A 15,095-nucleotide genomic window follows, 5' to 3' on the forward strand; every position below is an offset into this window, starting at 1 on the left:
TTAACACAGATATTGTGTCAGTGCATGTTAGAATATTTTGCTATCTGCTATGGACTGTATCATGTTGCTCCCGAATTCATATGTTGACGCTCTAACCCCTAACGTGATCGTGTTTGGACATAGGGCTTTTAGGAGGCACTTAAGGTTAGATAAGGTCATAAAGGCGAGGTCCTAATTCTATAGGATTCTTTTTTTTTTAAAGATTTTATTTATTTATTTGACAGAGATAGAGACAGCCAGCGAGAGAGGGAACACAAGCAGGGGGAGTGGGAGAGGAAGAAGCAGGCTCAGAGCGGAGGAGCCTGATGTGGGGCTCGATCCCGGAACGCCGGGATCACGCCCTGAGCCGAAGGCAGGCGCTTAACGACTGCGCCACCCAGGCGCCCCTAATTCTATAGGATTCTAAGATGGCCTTATAAGGAGAGTGAGAGCTCTCTCTCCCCCCACATGTACACACAGAGGAAAGGCCTTCTACAACTCAAGTAGAGAGCTCACACCAGAGACGGGCCCTGCCCCTACCTTGATCTTGGACTTTCCAGCCTTCAGAACTGTGAGAAATTAATTTCTGTTGTTGAAGCCGCCCGGCCTATGGTGTTTTGTTACGGCAGCTCGAGCTAATACACCGTCTAATCGGATAAGTAAGTAGTCCCCACTCTGGTGTGCCTTAAAAGTACGACAATCAAAATCCACTTTACTTATCTTGTTTTGACTACTGAGTATGCACTGGTAATTAAAGAAAGAGGTGCAGTATGGAGATACACATGACACTTTAAATGCTGTAGAGTTATAAATGTGTTGCTGCGATTTATAGCACACTAAGCAGTAGTACGAAGAGATGAGAGAACCACATTTGGTCTCTGTTGCAACTACTCAGCTCTGCAGTTACAACCCAAAAGCAACCATAGATGCTGTATAAATGAATGTATTTGGGTGTATTCTAATAAAACTTTATTTATGGGCATTGAAATTTGAATCCATATGTTTTTCACATGTCAGGAAATATTTTTCTTGTTTTTATCTTTTTCCCCACTTAAAAATATTAAAAATGTAACTAGAAGAAAACATAGGGGGAAAGCTATATGACGTTGGAGTTGACAATGATTTCTTGGCTATGACACCAAAAGCTCAGGCAACAAAGGAAAAAATGGACAAATGGGACTACATCAAACTAAAAAATTTCTGTCCATCAAAGGGCACAATCAACAGCGAAAAGGCAGCCTATGAAATGGGAGAAAACATTTCTAAATCACTATATCTGATAAGGGGTTAATATCCGGAATAGGTAAAGAACTCTAACAACAAAACAACAGCAAAAACAAAATAACCTGATTTAAAAAATGGTCAAAGCTCTTGAGCAGACATTTCTTCAAAGATGATGTACAAATGGCCAACAAGCATATAGAAAGATGCATAACATCACTAACCGTTAGATAAATGCAAATCAAAGCCACAGTGAGATGTCATCTCCTACCTCTCCGGATACTATCATAAAAGAAAAACTAGAAAATGACAAAGGTTGACAAGAATGTGGAGAAACTGGAGCCCTTGTGCACGGTTGATGAGACACTTAAATGGTACAACCACTCTGGAATACAGTACGTGGTTCCTCCAAAATTTCAAAATAGAGCAACCATATGACCCAGCAATCCCTCTTTTGGCTATATCCCTGAAAGAATGGAAAGCAGAGTCTTGAAGAGACAGCTGCACAGCCATGTTCGTAGCATTATTCATAATAGCCAAGCGGTGGGAACAACCTAAACATCCATGGGTGGATGAAAGGATAATTAACATGTGGTATACACCTAAAATGGAATTTTTTTTTTACCGTATAATTATTTTGAGTGTCCAGCATTTATAATATGAGGACCAGTGCTTTCTCCCCAACTCAAGTTTATAAATTTTTGATTGGCTTGTGAAGCCAATAGGGATACTTCTCTTGTCTAATTTGGTTTCTGGGAAGACTTCCTTCAGGTGCTCAATGGTCGTGTGATCATAATGGAATTATGTTCTTCATCTTCTCCAGCTCTTTTTCACATTCCTCAATCCTGGCCTTTGAGAGGGACAAAAACTCAGCACAACTTTCACATCTTTTTCTTCGGCATCCACCCGAACAGTATAATTTATCCTGTGGCACAGGAAACTTCAGGGCATTGAACTTCTTCTCAAAGTGCTCTACCGAGCCAGCCTTTGCCACGTTGGCCTTGTAGTAAGCCCAGTCAGTAGCAGGTGGATTCTCAGGGAGAGTAGCCAACGTGGAGGTAAGGGGTTCATTCTAGGATTTCAGGGAGCTAGCAATGGCCTTCTTGTTTTGGGCCTTATGATGTCCCCAAAAGCTTCCCAGTCAATAGCTTTTAGAACAAGTTTTCACCCAGCCATCTTGAGATCTTCACTGACCCTGGCGGCCCACAGTCCCTGCTAATGGAATATAATTCAGCCTTTGAAAGGCAGGGAATCTTGTCACATGCTACAACATGGATGAACCTTGAAGACATTATGCTAATTGAAATCAGTGAGTCACAAAAAGACAGTTTATGAGTCCTTCTCTATCAGGTATGTAAAATAGTCAATTCGTACAAATAGAAAGTAGAATGGTGGTTACCAGGAGCTGAGGGAAAGGGGAAATGGAGAGTTGTTGTTTAATGGGTATGGAGTTTAGTTTTTCAAGATGAAAAAGTTCTGGAGATCGGTAGCACAACAGTGTAAATATACTTAGTACTACTGAGCCGTACACTTAAAAATGGTTAGGATGGTAAATTTTATGTCCTGTGTTTTTACCTCAAAAAAGAAAACATTTTTAGATCATGTGCCATACAAAAACAGACAGCAGGCCAGACTTGGCCCACGAGTTGTAGTTTGTCAACCCTTCCTCTTTGGCCCAGCCTCAGGAAAGTTCTCACAGGTTCCATGCCTGAGGGAGCTCTAAACTGGAAGAATCACACAGCTTTGGAGAACGTAATAGAACACCTGTAACACCAGTGGGCAAAAGACCCCTTTCTTCTTTGAAGACCTGACAGTGGATACGGCAGTGGAAAGACTAGGAGAGCTGGAATGGGAGCCATGAAGAGGAGACTGGACAGTGGTAGGAGGAGGATGCGTGAGTGGTGAGGAATCTGAGAGCCTGCTTAGGGGAAGAAGAAAGTGTGTGGACGTTGACAGTCTATTGCTCACCTTACCCCCAGGATGGTGTGGTTTACTTGAGCAAGGGTTCAGCCATTCACTCACTGTGTCAACCTAGGCAAGTCAGTGCCCCTTGCCTTCCCTTTGAAAGGGGGAGGTTGGACAACATCCCTTGCACCCCTCCCAGCCTTAAAAACCATGAGACTCTATCTGACCAAGCCAGTACGGTGCCAATGTCTTTATCCCTTCATTTCAACAGCTTTAAAGACAGGAGGCTCTCTGTGTCTCCTATGGACTTGACATTTTTTTTTGTTTACTCTAGTTAAGTAGGGCTAAAAAACTAATTACAGCCTATGGAGTCCTGACTAACTCCATTTCCACAGCTGGGCCTTCTCTTGATACCTCAAGCTCCCCTTCCCCTGGGAACCCGAGGAAATTGTGCAGACAAGGAAGGGAATTGGGAGCTGTTGTTAATGCGTCTGTCAGTCCCACAGCAGTGATCTCCCCCCGTTAAAAATCTCTGATGTCTCTTCCAGTTCTTTAACGAGAATGGTTGGGGAATGGGTCTTGTTTATAGGAAGAATGTAAGTCTCGGTGTTCGCTTTGAAAAATTGCCCTTCTGTGTGACAGCCTTGTCAAAAACAATGAGAGCCACATTGCTTTAGCTTTTTAAAGACTTCCTCTCCTCCCTCCTCTGTGGCTGAGCAGGGAAAAGCAGGCGTTCAAAGGGAGTCACAGAGCTTCCTCCTGCCAGTTGTTCACCAGGCACTGTGTTCCAGAAAGGAAGAGGCTGCCTCACTCTCGGCCTCTAGGGCGTTCGGGGAGAGGGCCTTGGTGAGTCGGGTTAGTCCAGTAGCTGCCTCATTTGCTTTGCCGTTTGCAGCTGTCCCGTGATGTGTTTATTTGAAACTCCGGCTCAGAACTGGCTTGCCTTTGTCTCTGGCCCGAGGAAGCTCCAGTCAGAATGGAAAAGTTCAGCCACACTGTTCAAGTCCAGGGCACTGAAGTGGGAAATCACAAGCGACCGAGCGAGAGTCGAGACTGTGGGACGGGCTTAGGCTTTTCAAAGGAAATGCCTTTCCCCGTGGCGTGCTTTTGTTTACTGCTGGGGCCAGTTGTCCTATGAACCTCAGGTTTGCTCCGAAATGCTCCTGGGGTGATTTCATTGCTATGATGTTTTGTCCCATGAAAAGGAAACTAAAAGCTCATCGGATTGCCTTGTGCGGTCATTGCCATGTTACACTGGGGCCTTAGTAATAAAAATAAAAATCTTAACAAGTCAGGAAATGCCAAATGTTGGCAAGGATTCAGAGAAAGGGGAACCCTCTTACATTGTTGGTGGGAATGCAAGCTGGTGCAGCCACTCTGGAAAACAGTATGGAGGTTCTTCAAGAAGTTAAAAATAGACCTACCCTACGACCCAGCAATCGCACTACTAGCTATTCACCCAAAGAATACAAACATAGTGATTCAAAGGGGCACCTGCACCCCAATGTTTATAGCAGCAATGTCCACAATAGCCAAACTATGGACAGAGCCCAGATGTCCATCGACAGATAAATGGATAAAGAAGATGTGGTACACACAATGGAATATTACTCGGCCATCAGAAAGAATGATATCTTGGGGCGCCTGGGTAGCGCAGTCGTTAAAGCGTCTGCCTTCGGCTCAGGGCGTGATCCCGGTGTTCCAGGATCGAGTCCCACATCAGGCTCCTCCGCTGGGAGCCTGCTTCTTCCTCTCCCACTCCCCTGCTGTGTTCCCTCTCTCGCTGGCTGTCTCTCTGTCACATAAATAAATAAAATCTTTAAAAAAAAAAAAAAAGAAAAAAGAAAGAATGATATCTTGCCATTTGCAATGACGTGGATGGAACTAGACGGTATTATGCTAAGCGAAATAGGTCAGTCAGAGAAAGACAATTATATGATTTCACTCATGTGGAATCTAAGAAACAAAACAGAGGATCATAGGGGAAGGGAAGGAAAAGTAAGAGGAAATCAGAGAGGGAGACAAACCAGAAGAGACTCTTAACTCTAGAAAACAAACTGAGGGCTGCTGGAGGGGAGAGGGGGATGGGGTAACTGGGTGATGGGCATTAAGGAGGGCACGTGATGGAATGGGAACTGGGTGTTCTATGCAACTGATGAATCACTAAACTCTACCTCTGCAACTAATACTACACTATATGTTAATTAATTGAATTTAAATAAAATTAAAAAATAAATTAGGAATGATATTAACACCGCCCTGCAGACCTAAGGCGTGATTGGTTATACACTACTTGCACCTGCGCATTTCTGTTTCGCCCAACAAGCCCTGTGAGGTAGACAGAGTGAGTTTTCTCCCCACTTTACCAGGAAGGAAAATGAGTCTGAAAGAAGTTAAATAACTTGCCCAGGGTAGCGGTTCAGCCAAGACTTAAGAGATGTCGCAGAATGAGGCACTGCCCACTTTTTTTCCCAGAAAGACAGGTTGCCTACCACGGGGCTTAAGGCTCAGCCTGGAGGCAAGAGCAGTCATTCAAAGCGTGAGATACTTCCGTGCTGGTTGTTAAAGTGCTGCTGCCTTGAGGCCTTCCAGGCGTTGTCCAGATGGCACCAGCACGGGGGAAGTGGCTGGGGTCGGGCTGCCCCGGTGCCAGCCAGCTCCCTCATGCAGGCTCCCACCCATATGCACCCAGGTGACTGGAGGTGGCTCACATCAGCTAGAGGGGACCCGGCACCCCCAGCAGGAGCGCTGGCTCCCTAGAGTACAAATAGGCGGTTCTCCATTGTCTGCCCGCATCCCCCCTGCGTGTCTCCATTTAGCCCCTGATGAGAAAGTCAGCCTCTCTAATGCAGCACGCCACTTCTGAAATATTTATTTATTTTTATTCGATAGCGTGCAAGCAGGAAGAGAGAGGGAGAGAAGCAGACTCTGCGCTGAGCTTAGAGTCGGACTCGATCCCAGCACCCTGAGAACAGGACCTGAGCCATAAATCAAGAGTCAGACGCTTAACGGACTGAGCCACCCAGGTGCCCCCTAAAATATTTTTGCTATCATTCAGATTTATAATCAAGATGGGCCAACAGCAAAACTTTGAAGTTGATCCCTATCACCTGTCTTTTTCCCTGCAGTGGGTGCCCTGCTCCCTGAATAGGTGTCTGGGTCCTCCTGTTTCCCCGCCCCTCCCATGCAGTCAGCTTCAATTCGCTACACTTCAGGGTCATCTGCGGGCTAGAGCTCAGGCTTTTCCTCTCTTCCTTGTATGCTACCTGCCTATCTAAGCTGTCAGAGCCTGACTTTTGAAAGTGACTGGTGAGGGTTACTTGTGATACTTAAAGACACCAGGTGTGGGAGGTGGGAGAGGAGTTATTTTTCAAGAGCTGTTTTTTCTGCCCTCAAGCCATGTCATGTAATAAACACCTACAAAACAGAGTGGTTTTTTTGATTGTTCAAGGTTTCCAATGAACACTGAAACATTTCTAAGGCCCACTTTTAATGTTTGATTACCTCCTATTATTCCACAGGAAAATAGGGAGTCATACTTCAATACAAGAAATATGTTTGGGAGGAGGGCATCCCCTCCCAAGGCATAACTTTTAAAATGGAAATAAGATGCCGTATTATGTGGTTAAGAGCACAGGCTTTCAATTTCTTTTTACAAGTGGCAAGGAAAAAAAAAAGAATTCTAGAGATGAAAAGAGACTTCAGAGACATATTAACCAAATGCTATTATATGAGCTAGACCTTGTTTGAATCATGAAACTGCTGTGGAAAAAAAAGAAAAAATTAGACAATTGGGGAAATACGAACACAGACTGGACATTTGATGAGACTAAGAAATCATTATAGGTGTTGTTACGTATTTTAAGAGAGTCTAATTCTTTTGAAGACATATATTGAAATATTTACAAATGAAAATATGAAATTCTCTGTGTGTGTGTGTGTCTGTGTGTCTGTGTGTCTGTGTGTTGGATGGTGGCTGGATGGGGTATGGATGAAACAAGGTTGTCCATGAGTTGCTAATTGTTGAGGCTGGGCAATAGACACATGGGATTCATGATACCACCTTATCTACTTTTGTTTATGTCTCAACATTGCAATAATAACAAAGACTTTTTAGACGAGAGCATGAGGTTGACGTCAGACCTCCGTGAATGTGAACCTTGGCTCCACTTCCTAGCCATGTGATGTCCTTAGAGAAGTCCCCTCTCTGAGCCTAACTGTTCTCATCTGGAAAGTGATGAGAACGTGAAGATTGAATGCAATAAAACATGTAAAGAATTGAGCGGGAGCCTAGCACATAGTAAGCAATTAATAAATAGTAGATCTTATTATAGCCAGTTTTTCTTTTGTCTAGTTTTCTGAACCTATAATTGCCAGTCCTAAGAGAATTTACACCCTATGAAGTTCTTGCCACTGAAGTAGAAAAATTCTGCAATACACAAGATATCTGCTGCTGTTTTCCAGATGGGGAGCGTGTCTGGGAAAGACAGGCTCTGGTAGCAGCACAAATGGAAGTAATGGCAAAGAATCAGGCAATTGGTCCCAAGAAATAAGAAATAAGAATGTCTTGCATGGCAGCGCTCAGCCTTTAAAAGCTTCTCTGAGAACATACAGCACCTGATATTTCTTTTCTACCGGTTTCCGCCTCTCCCTCCCGTCCACGCTGCCCCATAGTGCACACTGACTGACTAACCAGTTCTCCTCAGAGTTGTGCAGAATACAGATGGGAGAAAGCCTCGTCACCCCTGCAGCCCGCTAGGAATCCATCCTGCGCACGGCCGCCATGCCTCACGTAGGACTAGAATGCTCTGTAATAGTGCATCAATTCTTCTAGCAAAAACTTACCAGATGCTTACTGTGTGTCAGGATACTGTGAGGCACTTAACATATAAGATCTCAGTATCTGGCCCAACCCCTTTTTAGACATGAGGGGACCGAGGACCTGGAGAGAGGAAGTGGCTTGCCCAGAGTTCCACAGTAGGTGACAAAGCTGTTATTCTGATCACAGAGCTATCAGACGCAGAAACCATGTTCCCTTAATTAGCTTGACCATAGTAATCCTTTCACTCTATATGAGTGCCAACACATCAGGTCACCTACCCTAAGTACATACAACCTGTATTAAAATAAGAGTACAGAAACCATGTCCTTTACTGCTAAGTCTCTGCTGTAACTTCATACCTGTTATCCGAATGAGGAGTAGGCACAGAAGGTTCTAGGTGATATTTTTTTTTTCTCTCTCTCTCTGAGCTTCATCAATATCTCAAAGATTCCTTCCCAGGATGGTTTATTTATGTTGGGGAAGCCGTAATGTGCAGAGGGAAAGGGTGCTGCATTGATTTCTGTTGGGTTTTCACGAACTTTAAAGATACACAGAACCAAAGCCTTCTTTTGCCGTCAGGTCATCCCTGCTTCCCAGGGCCACGTGGCCTACGTAGAGGAGAAAGTTGCAGAACAAAGAGGCTCTTCATGTGCAGGCTTGGTCCCGAGCCCGTGCTGCACACAAGGGTCCGGGGTAAGGGAGCAACATGGAATCCATTGAGCTCGGCTGTGAGGGAGAGGTGGGCTGCCAGACGGGCCCCTTGCCAGCTCTGAGTCATTGCAGGCTTCCCAAGCCCAGCCAATTTACCTGCTTTTCAATAAGATCTTTATTTGTCCTTCTATTCTCGTCAAAAGCTGTTGTCATTTCCTTTTCTGTCTGGAGACACTGGGAGCTGCCTCCAGGCGGTATGACCACGCCGGCCCCTTGTGCAACCCCCAACTCACCCAGATGAAACATCTCTTAGAATTCCCCTTGTTTGGCTTTTTCTTCCTTAGTGGGCAGAAAGCGTCCTATTTCTCGCATTTCCAGAGCTTCGGCTATGCAAGTTCTTTATCAGGTCAGCAAGCAGCTCGGGTGTTGGAGTCAATGATGTCCTGGCAGCTCTGATGTCATCAAGTGGTTGCGTGTGGATACAGACGGATTCACAGGATCAGAACCTGGTAGGCCTGCAAAGCCACCAGAAGCTGCTGAACCGGGGGCCAGACTAGAGTGACCTCAGCTTGGCTGTGAAACTTTCATTTTGTTCATTCAATCCTTCCTTTATTCTTTTACTCCAGAGACACTTTTTCCCCCCAGAAACACTTCTTAAATGCGTCTTAGAATACCAGCGCCTTGGCCCCACCCTCAGGAAACTCTCATCTCAAGGGAGGGCATGGATGGCCAAGTCCACAGACGCTCATAACACAATGTGGCCCGTTTTGCGAAGGAAAGGCAGTGTCGGAGAGCGGTGGAGAACGTACAGTTTAAAATCAGCAGTCCTGGTTGAAACCCCAGCCTTGCCACTTATTTCTTGTGTTAAGTTACAAAATCTCCTATGTTCCCTCTAGAGCATGAGGGTAATGGCTGGACAGGTACACAGCACCAGAACCGCACGGATGGACAGCGCTACCTCTATATCTGACTACTGGGGTTCCAGAAAGCCAGGGTGATGTGTATCTAATAAGATAGAATTGTGTCCTATGGTGAGGGCAGCTGACAAGCAGGTGGACACGTGGGGTTGCCCCTTGGGACTCGAGGAGCTAGCCATGAGGGCTCTGGTTCAGGGTTCAGATTCCTAATTCATAAAAGGACCTGGAGAACAAAGGAGACTTCGGTCCCAGAAAAAATCTATGGCTGAGTTTGTGGAGGGAGAGTGTAAAGTAGGACATGAAGACACGGATGGAGGTAAAAACAATATATGGGTATACTACCGTATACTACCTGTATTCTAGATGGTAACTAGAATATGGGGAAGACACAAAGCAGGACGGAAGCCTTGCTGAGAATACCGGGCCAGGCAGGCGCGGCAGCCATAAGAATGTGCTTCTCAGATCTCTCACTGCTGGGAGAGGGACCAACCTGCTGCTGTGCTCTGAAATCATCACTGCATTTGCATTGAGGCCACACTGCCTACGGCTGCTCCTGGGCAGGGAATGGGCACAGCAGGGATACTAGACAGGCCTGTTCTTGGGAGACACTGGGCTCCTTTGACTGTCAACTTTGTCTCAAAGACGCCATGATGGCTAAAACACTTCCCTCTGACCAACCTTCCTTCCTTCCCTTCCTTCCCTTCCTTCCCTTCCTTCCCTCCCTTTCCTTCCCTCCTTCCTTCCTTCCTTCCTTCCTTCCTTCCTTCCTTCCTTCCTTCTTTCCCCCTCTCTCCTTCACTCAAGGTCAGACCTGCTTTGCATTGCAGTACATACTGGTAGTGCTCCCAGACTCTTCCTCTGCCTTCCATTTTCTATCACGGAGGTTGCCCCTAATAAATTTCTCATGCTTATTTAAAAGATTTTATTTACTTATTTATTTAGAGAGAGAGAGAGATAGTATAAGTGAGGGGAGGGGCAGAAGGAGAGGGAGAGAATCCCAAGTAGACTCTGCCAAAATCAAGACTCAGTTGCTCAACCGACTGAGCCACCCAGGCACCCCAAATTTCTTATGCTTTTAATCCTATCTTTTTGCCTGCTTCTTGAAGCAACTGGACCAACACAGGTGTGGTTTATGGGACCTCAACTGAAAGGAGAGTTGCAGTGACAAAGATTTCATTGGACAGTTGGTCTAATGGTTTTCACATTCCATTCCATGAAAAACGTAGATTCATTGGGTAGGCCTCAGGGCCCAGGCACAGTGCTAGGCTCTAGGAAGACAGTAAGGAAAAGATGCCCTTATGAAATTTATCAGAAAAGACAGCAGAAATTCCATAAGTAATCAGGAAAACATTTTTGTTGCTTTTTAAAAAATAAATCCAGTGATACAGCCCAAACCCGTTACCATAGCCTACAGGCTTTCATGATCTGCCTCCTACCGATCTCTCCATCCTCCTTTCTCACTGTGTCCATATTGTACTCTGCACCAGCTAGCATGAAATGATTGCATTTCCCAGAACTCTCCATCTTCTTCTTACCTCTAGGCTTTTGCCCAAGATAGCCCTCACCCACCAGCCTTAGACCACATCCATCCACCAAGCCCAGTACAGCCTTCCCTGAGCAACTGAAGGTGCTCCTCCTCTGTGCTCCCATAGCGCCCTGCACCCTTGTCATTGATTTCATTCCAAGCGAGTAAGTGGAAAACAACAGATGCCAGGCACAAGAAATGTGTGTTCCTTCTTTCCAAATCAGTTGGCTCATATTTAAGAAATGGTATCTCCACTCTTTATGCTCTAGCCACGCTTGACTTCTTGTTTTGTTGCCAAGACTGCTAATTGCCTCCCCACTATCTGTTCTTCCCCGCCTCTTCATTGTAATAATGAACCCGGCTAAAAATATCTCTGCTTCCTAGTCTCTTGCAAACAGAGGTGGACAGTGAGATACAAGCAAAAGTCTTGGGGAGGGGCTTCTAGGAAGCCCTCTTTGCTTTTGACCCTCCCTTCCACCCACTGCCTGGTATTTGAATGTGATGCTTAAAGTTCCAGCAGACATCCTAGGAACATGAGGGAAAAGTCAAGAGAATTACAAACAGCCCTGACATTCTTGAGCTGCTAAACCAACACCGGCAACCGCCTACCTTTGGACTTCTCATTACATGAGACAAATAAACCGTCATGTGTTTCAGCCACTGTGATCAAAATTTTTTTTTAACTCACAGATTATTGTAATTCTGAACCAACCCACCTCAACAGGTTCTGTTCTCTTCTCCCTCGCTGTACTCATACCTGGAATGTCTCCCTTCCTACCATCCTTTCCCCTCAATCTCTGCCTACCAAATCTTTTTTTTTTTTTTAAGATTTATTTATTTGAGAGAGAGAGAGAGGGAGAGAGAACATGAACAAGGTGAGGGGTAGAGGGAGAAGCAGACTCCCTGCCAAGCAGGGAGCCCGACGCGGGACTCGATCCCAGGACCCCGGGATCATGACCTGAGCTGAAGGTAGATGCTTAACCAACTGAGGCGCCCCTCTACCTACCAAATCTTTCCCATCAGTGAAGACTCAGTTCAAACAACAGCCACTTTATAGGACTTTATTTTATCCCCTCCCAATCTAGATGTGCTATTTCCCACTTTTTGACTCATTCCTATAGTACTTTATCTGGACATATGGACTTCTTTTGTGAAATGAATATATATATATATTCATATATATATATGAATGAATAATATATATATTCACATTCATATATATATAAAATTCTGTCTGATAAGTATTAATGAGCTTATTTGTATTGTATATTTCTTTGTATTTTCTGCAACAAATAACAGAGACACATGGTAGACATTTAGTAAATCCTTGCTGAGTTAAATATAAACTTGCAATAAAAGCATAACTTCTCAGGGCGCCTGGGTGCCTCAGGCAGTTAAGCATCTGCCTTCTGCTCAGGTCATGATCCCAGGGTCCTGGGATGGAGCCCTGCATCGGGCTCTCCACTCAGCAGCAAGTCGGCTTCTCCCCCTCTCTCTCCCTCTGCGATCAGTCTTGCTCTTTCTCTCAAATAAATAAATAAAATCTTAAAAAAAAGAAAATATAACTTCTCTGGGGAGCCTGGGTGGCTCAGTCAGTTAAGAATCTGACTCTTGATTTCGGCTCAGGTCATGACTTCAGGGTCGTGAGATGGAGCCCCGTGTCAGACTCTGCGCTCAGCATGGAGTCTGCTTGGGATTCTCTCTGCCCCTCCACCTGCTTGCATGTTCTCTATCTCCCTAAATAAATAAATCTTAAAAAAAAAGACTTCTCTTTAAATGCACACATTTAACCATTGACTACAGTATTTTTGGGGAAGCAACTACATAGATAAAGTATGCCTTCAAATGATATAGTCTTTCATTGATTGGGAAAATGGAATTATTCACATGACAATGGAGGATATGCTTCTGTTTAATTTTATAGAGAACATTCTTTCATTTCAACTCTTATTTATTGACTCTCTCCATTATAAAGCCACAGTGAGTGACGGTTTGAGTGGGGAATATCAGGATCAGAGCTGAAATCTGGAGATTATAAAAAGCCTAGGTGAATGTGGTGAGACCCCCAACTGAGATGGGGGCAGGGAGAATAGAAAGGAGAAACAAGCCTGTACTCTTTGACCTAACCTCTGAGGTACGGAAAGGTTATCTGAAGGTCTGCCTATTCATGCTCATACCTGATATTAGAATGTTCTTGAATATCACATGCCACAAAATGATGTAGATAAATAGGAAGAAAGAGCTGACCATATGTGTTTAAGGGGATATTTTGATGAAAGATAAATATTTATTCCAAATTCTTAAGAAGTGACCCTGAGATAAACAGCTGAGGAGGGCTCGTCAGAAAGATCATCATCACACAAAAGAAACCTCCTTCCCTCTGTTGCTCATGTTTATTACAGCCTTAGTCACATTGGATTGTAACCTTGTATTTACATTTCTTCCCTAATTTTAAGTCCAAGGGTTATGCATTATACATCTCCGTGTCTACTTCGCACTGTTGTCCGACGTACAGCAGACAACTCAGTAAGTGATTACCGATTGTCACCTTACTCCACGTGTCTGCAACATTTAGCATTATTGACCACGGGCTTCTTGAAACATATTCCCTCTTTGCTTTCCTGACACTGGATTCTTTGTTCTTCTTTCTCCTCCCTAATAAGTCATTTTCAGTTGTCTTGGCTGATTCCTCTTCCTTCCAATAGCCCTTTGAGTTCTTCAGGACACTGAGATTTTTTTCCCCTCTCGTTTCATTTTTATTAAATCTCAAAAAGTTATTACCATATCATGTCTTTGAATAGATCATTCCTTTAACATTCTTTCTACACTTGCCTTCTTAAACTTAATGAAGATGTATTTCAGACATTTTGCCATCTTAACCTCTCTCAGGCTTTTTTTTTTCATACCTTTGTCTCCTCGTGCTTTCGACTACGTAGTATCATCTGACTTGTTTTTCAAACCACAGATTCTCTTTGGCTCTGTTTAATCCATCAAGGGAGGTTCTATTTTCTACTTAAATAATCATATTTTTTATTTCTCAGAGTTCTCTTTAGTTCATTTTTTTCAAACCTGTTACTTAATTTTCATCATTGTTTTCTTTTTTTACAGTTTTAATTCCAGTTAGTTAACATATAGCATCCTATTAATTTCAGGTGTCAACAATGCTGTACGTCACCCGGTGCTCATCACGACAAGTGCACTCTTAACTCCCCATCACCTATTTCCCCCTCCCTCACCCCCCTCCCCTCTGGTGACCATCAGTTTGTGCTCTCTAGTTGAGCCTGTTTCTTGATTTCTCTCTCTCTCTTTTTCCCCTTTGCTCGTTTGTTTTGTTTCTTAAATTCCACATGAGTGAAATCATATGGTATTTGTCTTTCTCTGACTGACTTGTTTGCTTGGCATTATACTCTAATTGTATCGATGTCCTTGCAAATGCAAGATTTCATTCCTTTTTATGGCTGAATAATATTCTATTGTATATATATGCCACCTCTTCTTTATCCATTCATCAGTTTCATGAATTGATGCACACTTGGGCTGCTTCCATATCTTGGCTATTGAAAATAATGCTGCTATAAACGTAGGGGTACATGTATTCCTTTGAATTAGTGTTCTTGTATTCTTTGGGTAAATACCTAATAGTGCAATTGCTGAATCATAGGGTAGTTCTATTTTTAACTTCTTGAGGAATCTCCATACTGTTTTCCAGAGTAGCTGTACCAGTTTGCATTCCCACCAACAGGGCACAAGGCTCCCCCTCTCTACACATCCTTGCCAACACCTGTTGTTTCTTGTGTTGCTGATTTGGGCCATTCTGACTGGTGTGAGGTCATATCTCATTGTAGTACTGATTTGCGTTTCCCTGATCATGAGTGATGTTGAGCATCTTCCCTGTGTCTGTTGGCCATCTCTATGTCTCCTTTGGAGAAATGTCTGTTCAGGTCTTCTGCCCATTTTTTAAAAAAATGATTTGTTTATTTAAGAGAGAGAGGGAGAGCGTGAGTGTGGGGAGGGGCCGAGGGAGAGAAGCAGACTCCCCACTGAGCACAGAGCCTGACACGGGGCTCAATCCCAA

The 15,095-nt window shown here is 44.1% G+C and overlaps 1 pseudogene; it reads right to left on the reverse strand.

Moving 5' to 3' along the window:
* Window positions 1-1,891: 1,891 nt before the first annotated feature.
* On the reverse strand, window positions 1,892-2,376 carry LOC113241212 (ATP synthase subunit d, mitochondrial-like; annotated as a pseudogene).
* Between the last annotated feature and the right edge of the window lie 12,719 nt (window positions 2,377-15,095).

Source organism: Ursus arctos, chromosome X (assembly GCF_023065955.2).
Source record: "Ursus arctos isolate Adak ecotype North America chromosome X, UrsArc2.0, whole genome shotgun sequence".
Lineage (NCBI taxonomy): Eukaryota > Metazoa > Chordata > Mammalia > Carnivora > Ursidae > Ursus > Ursus arctos.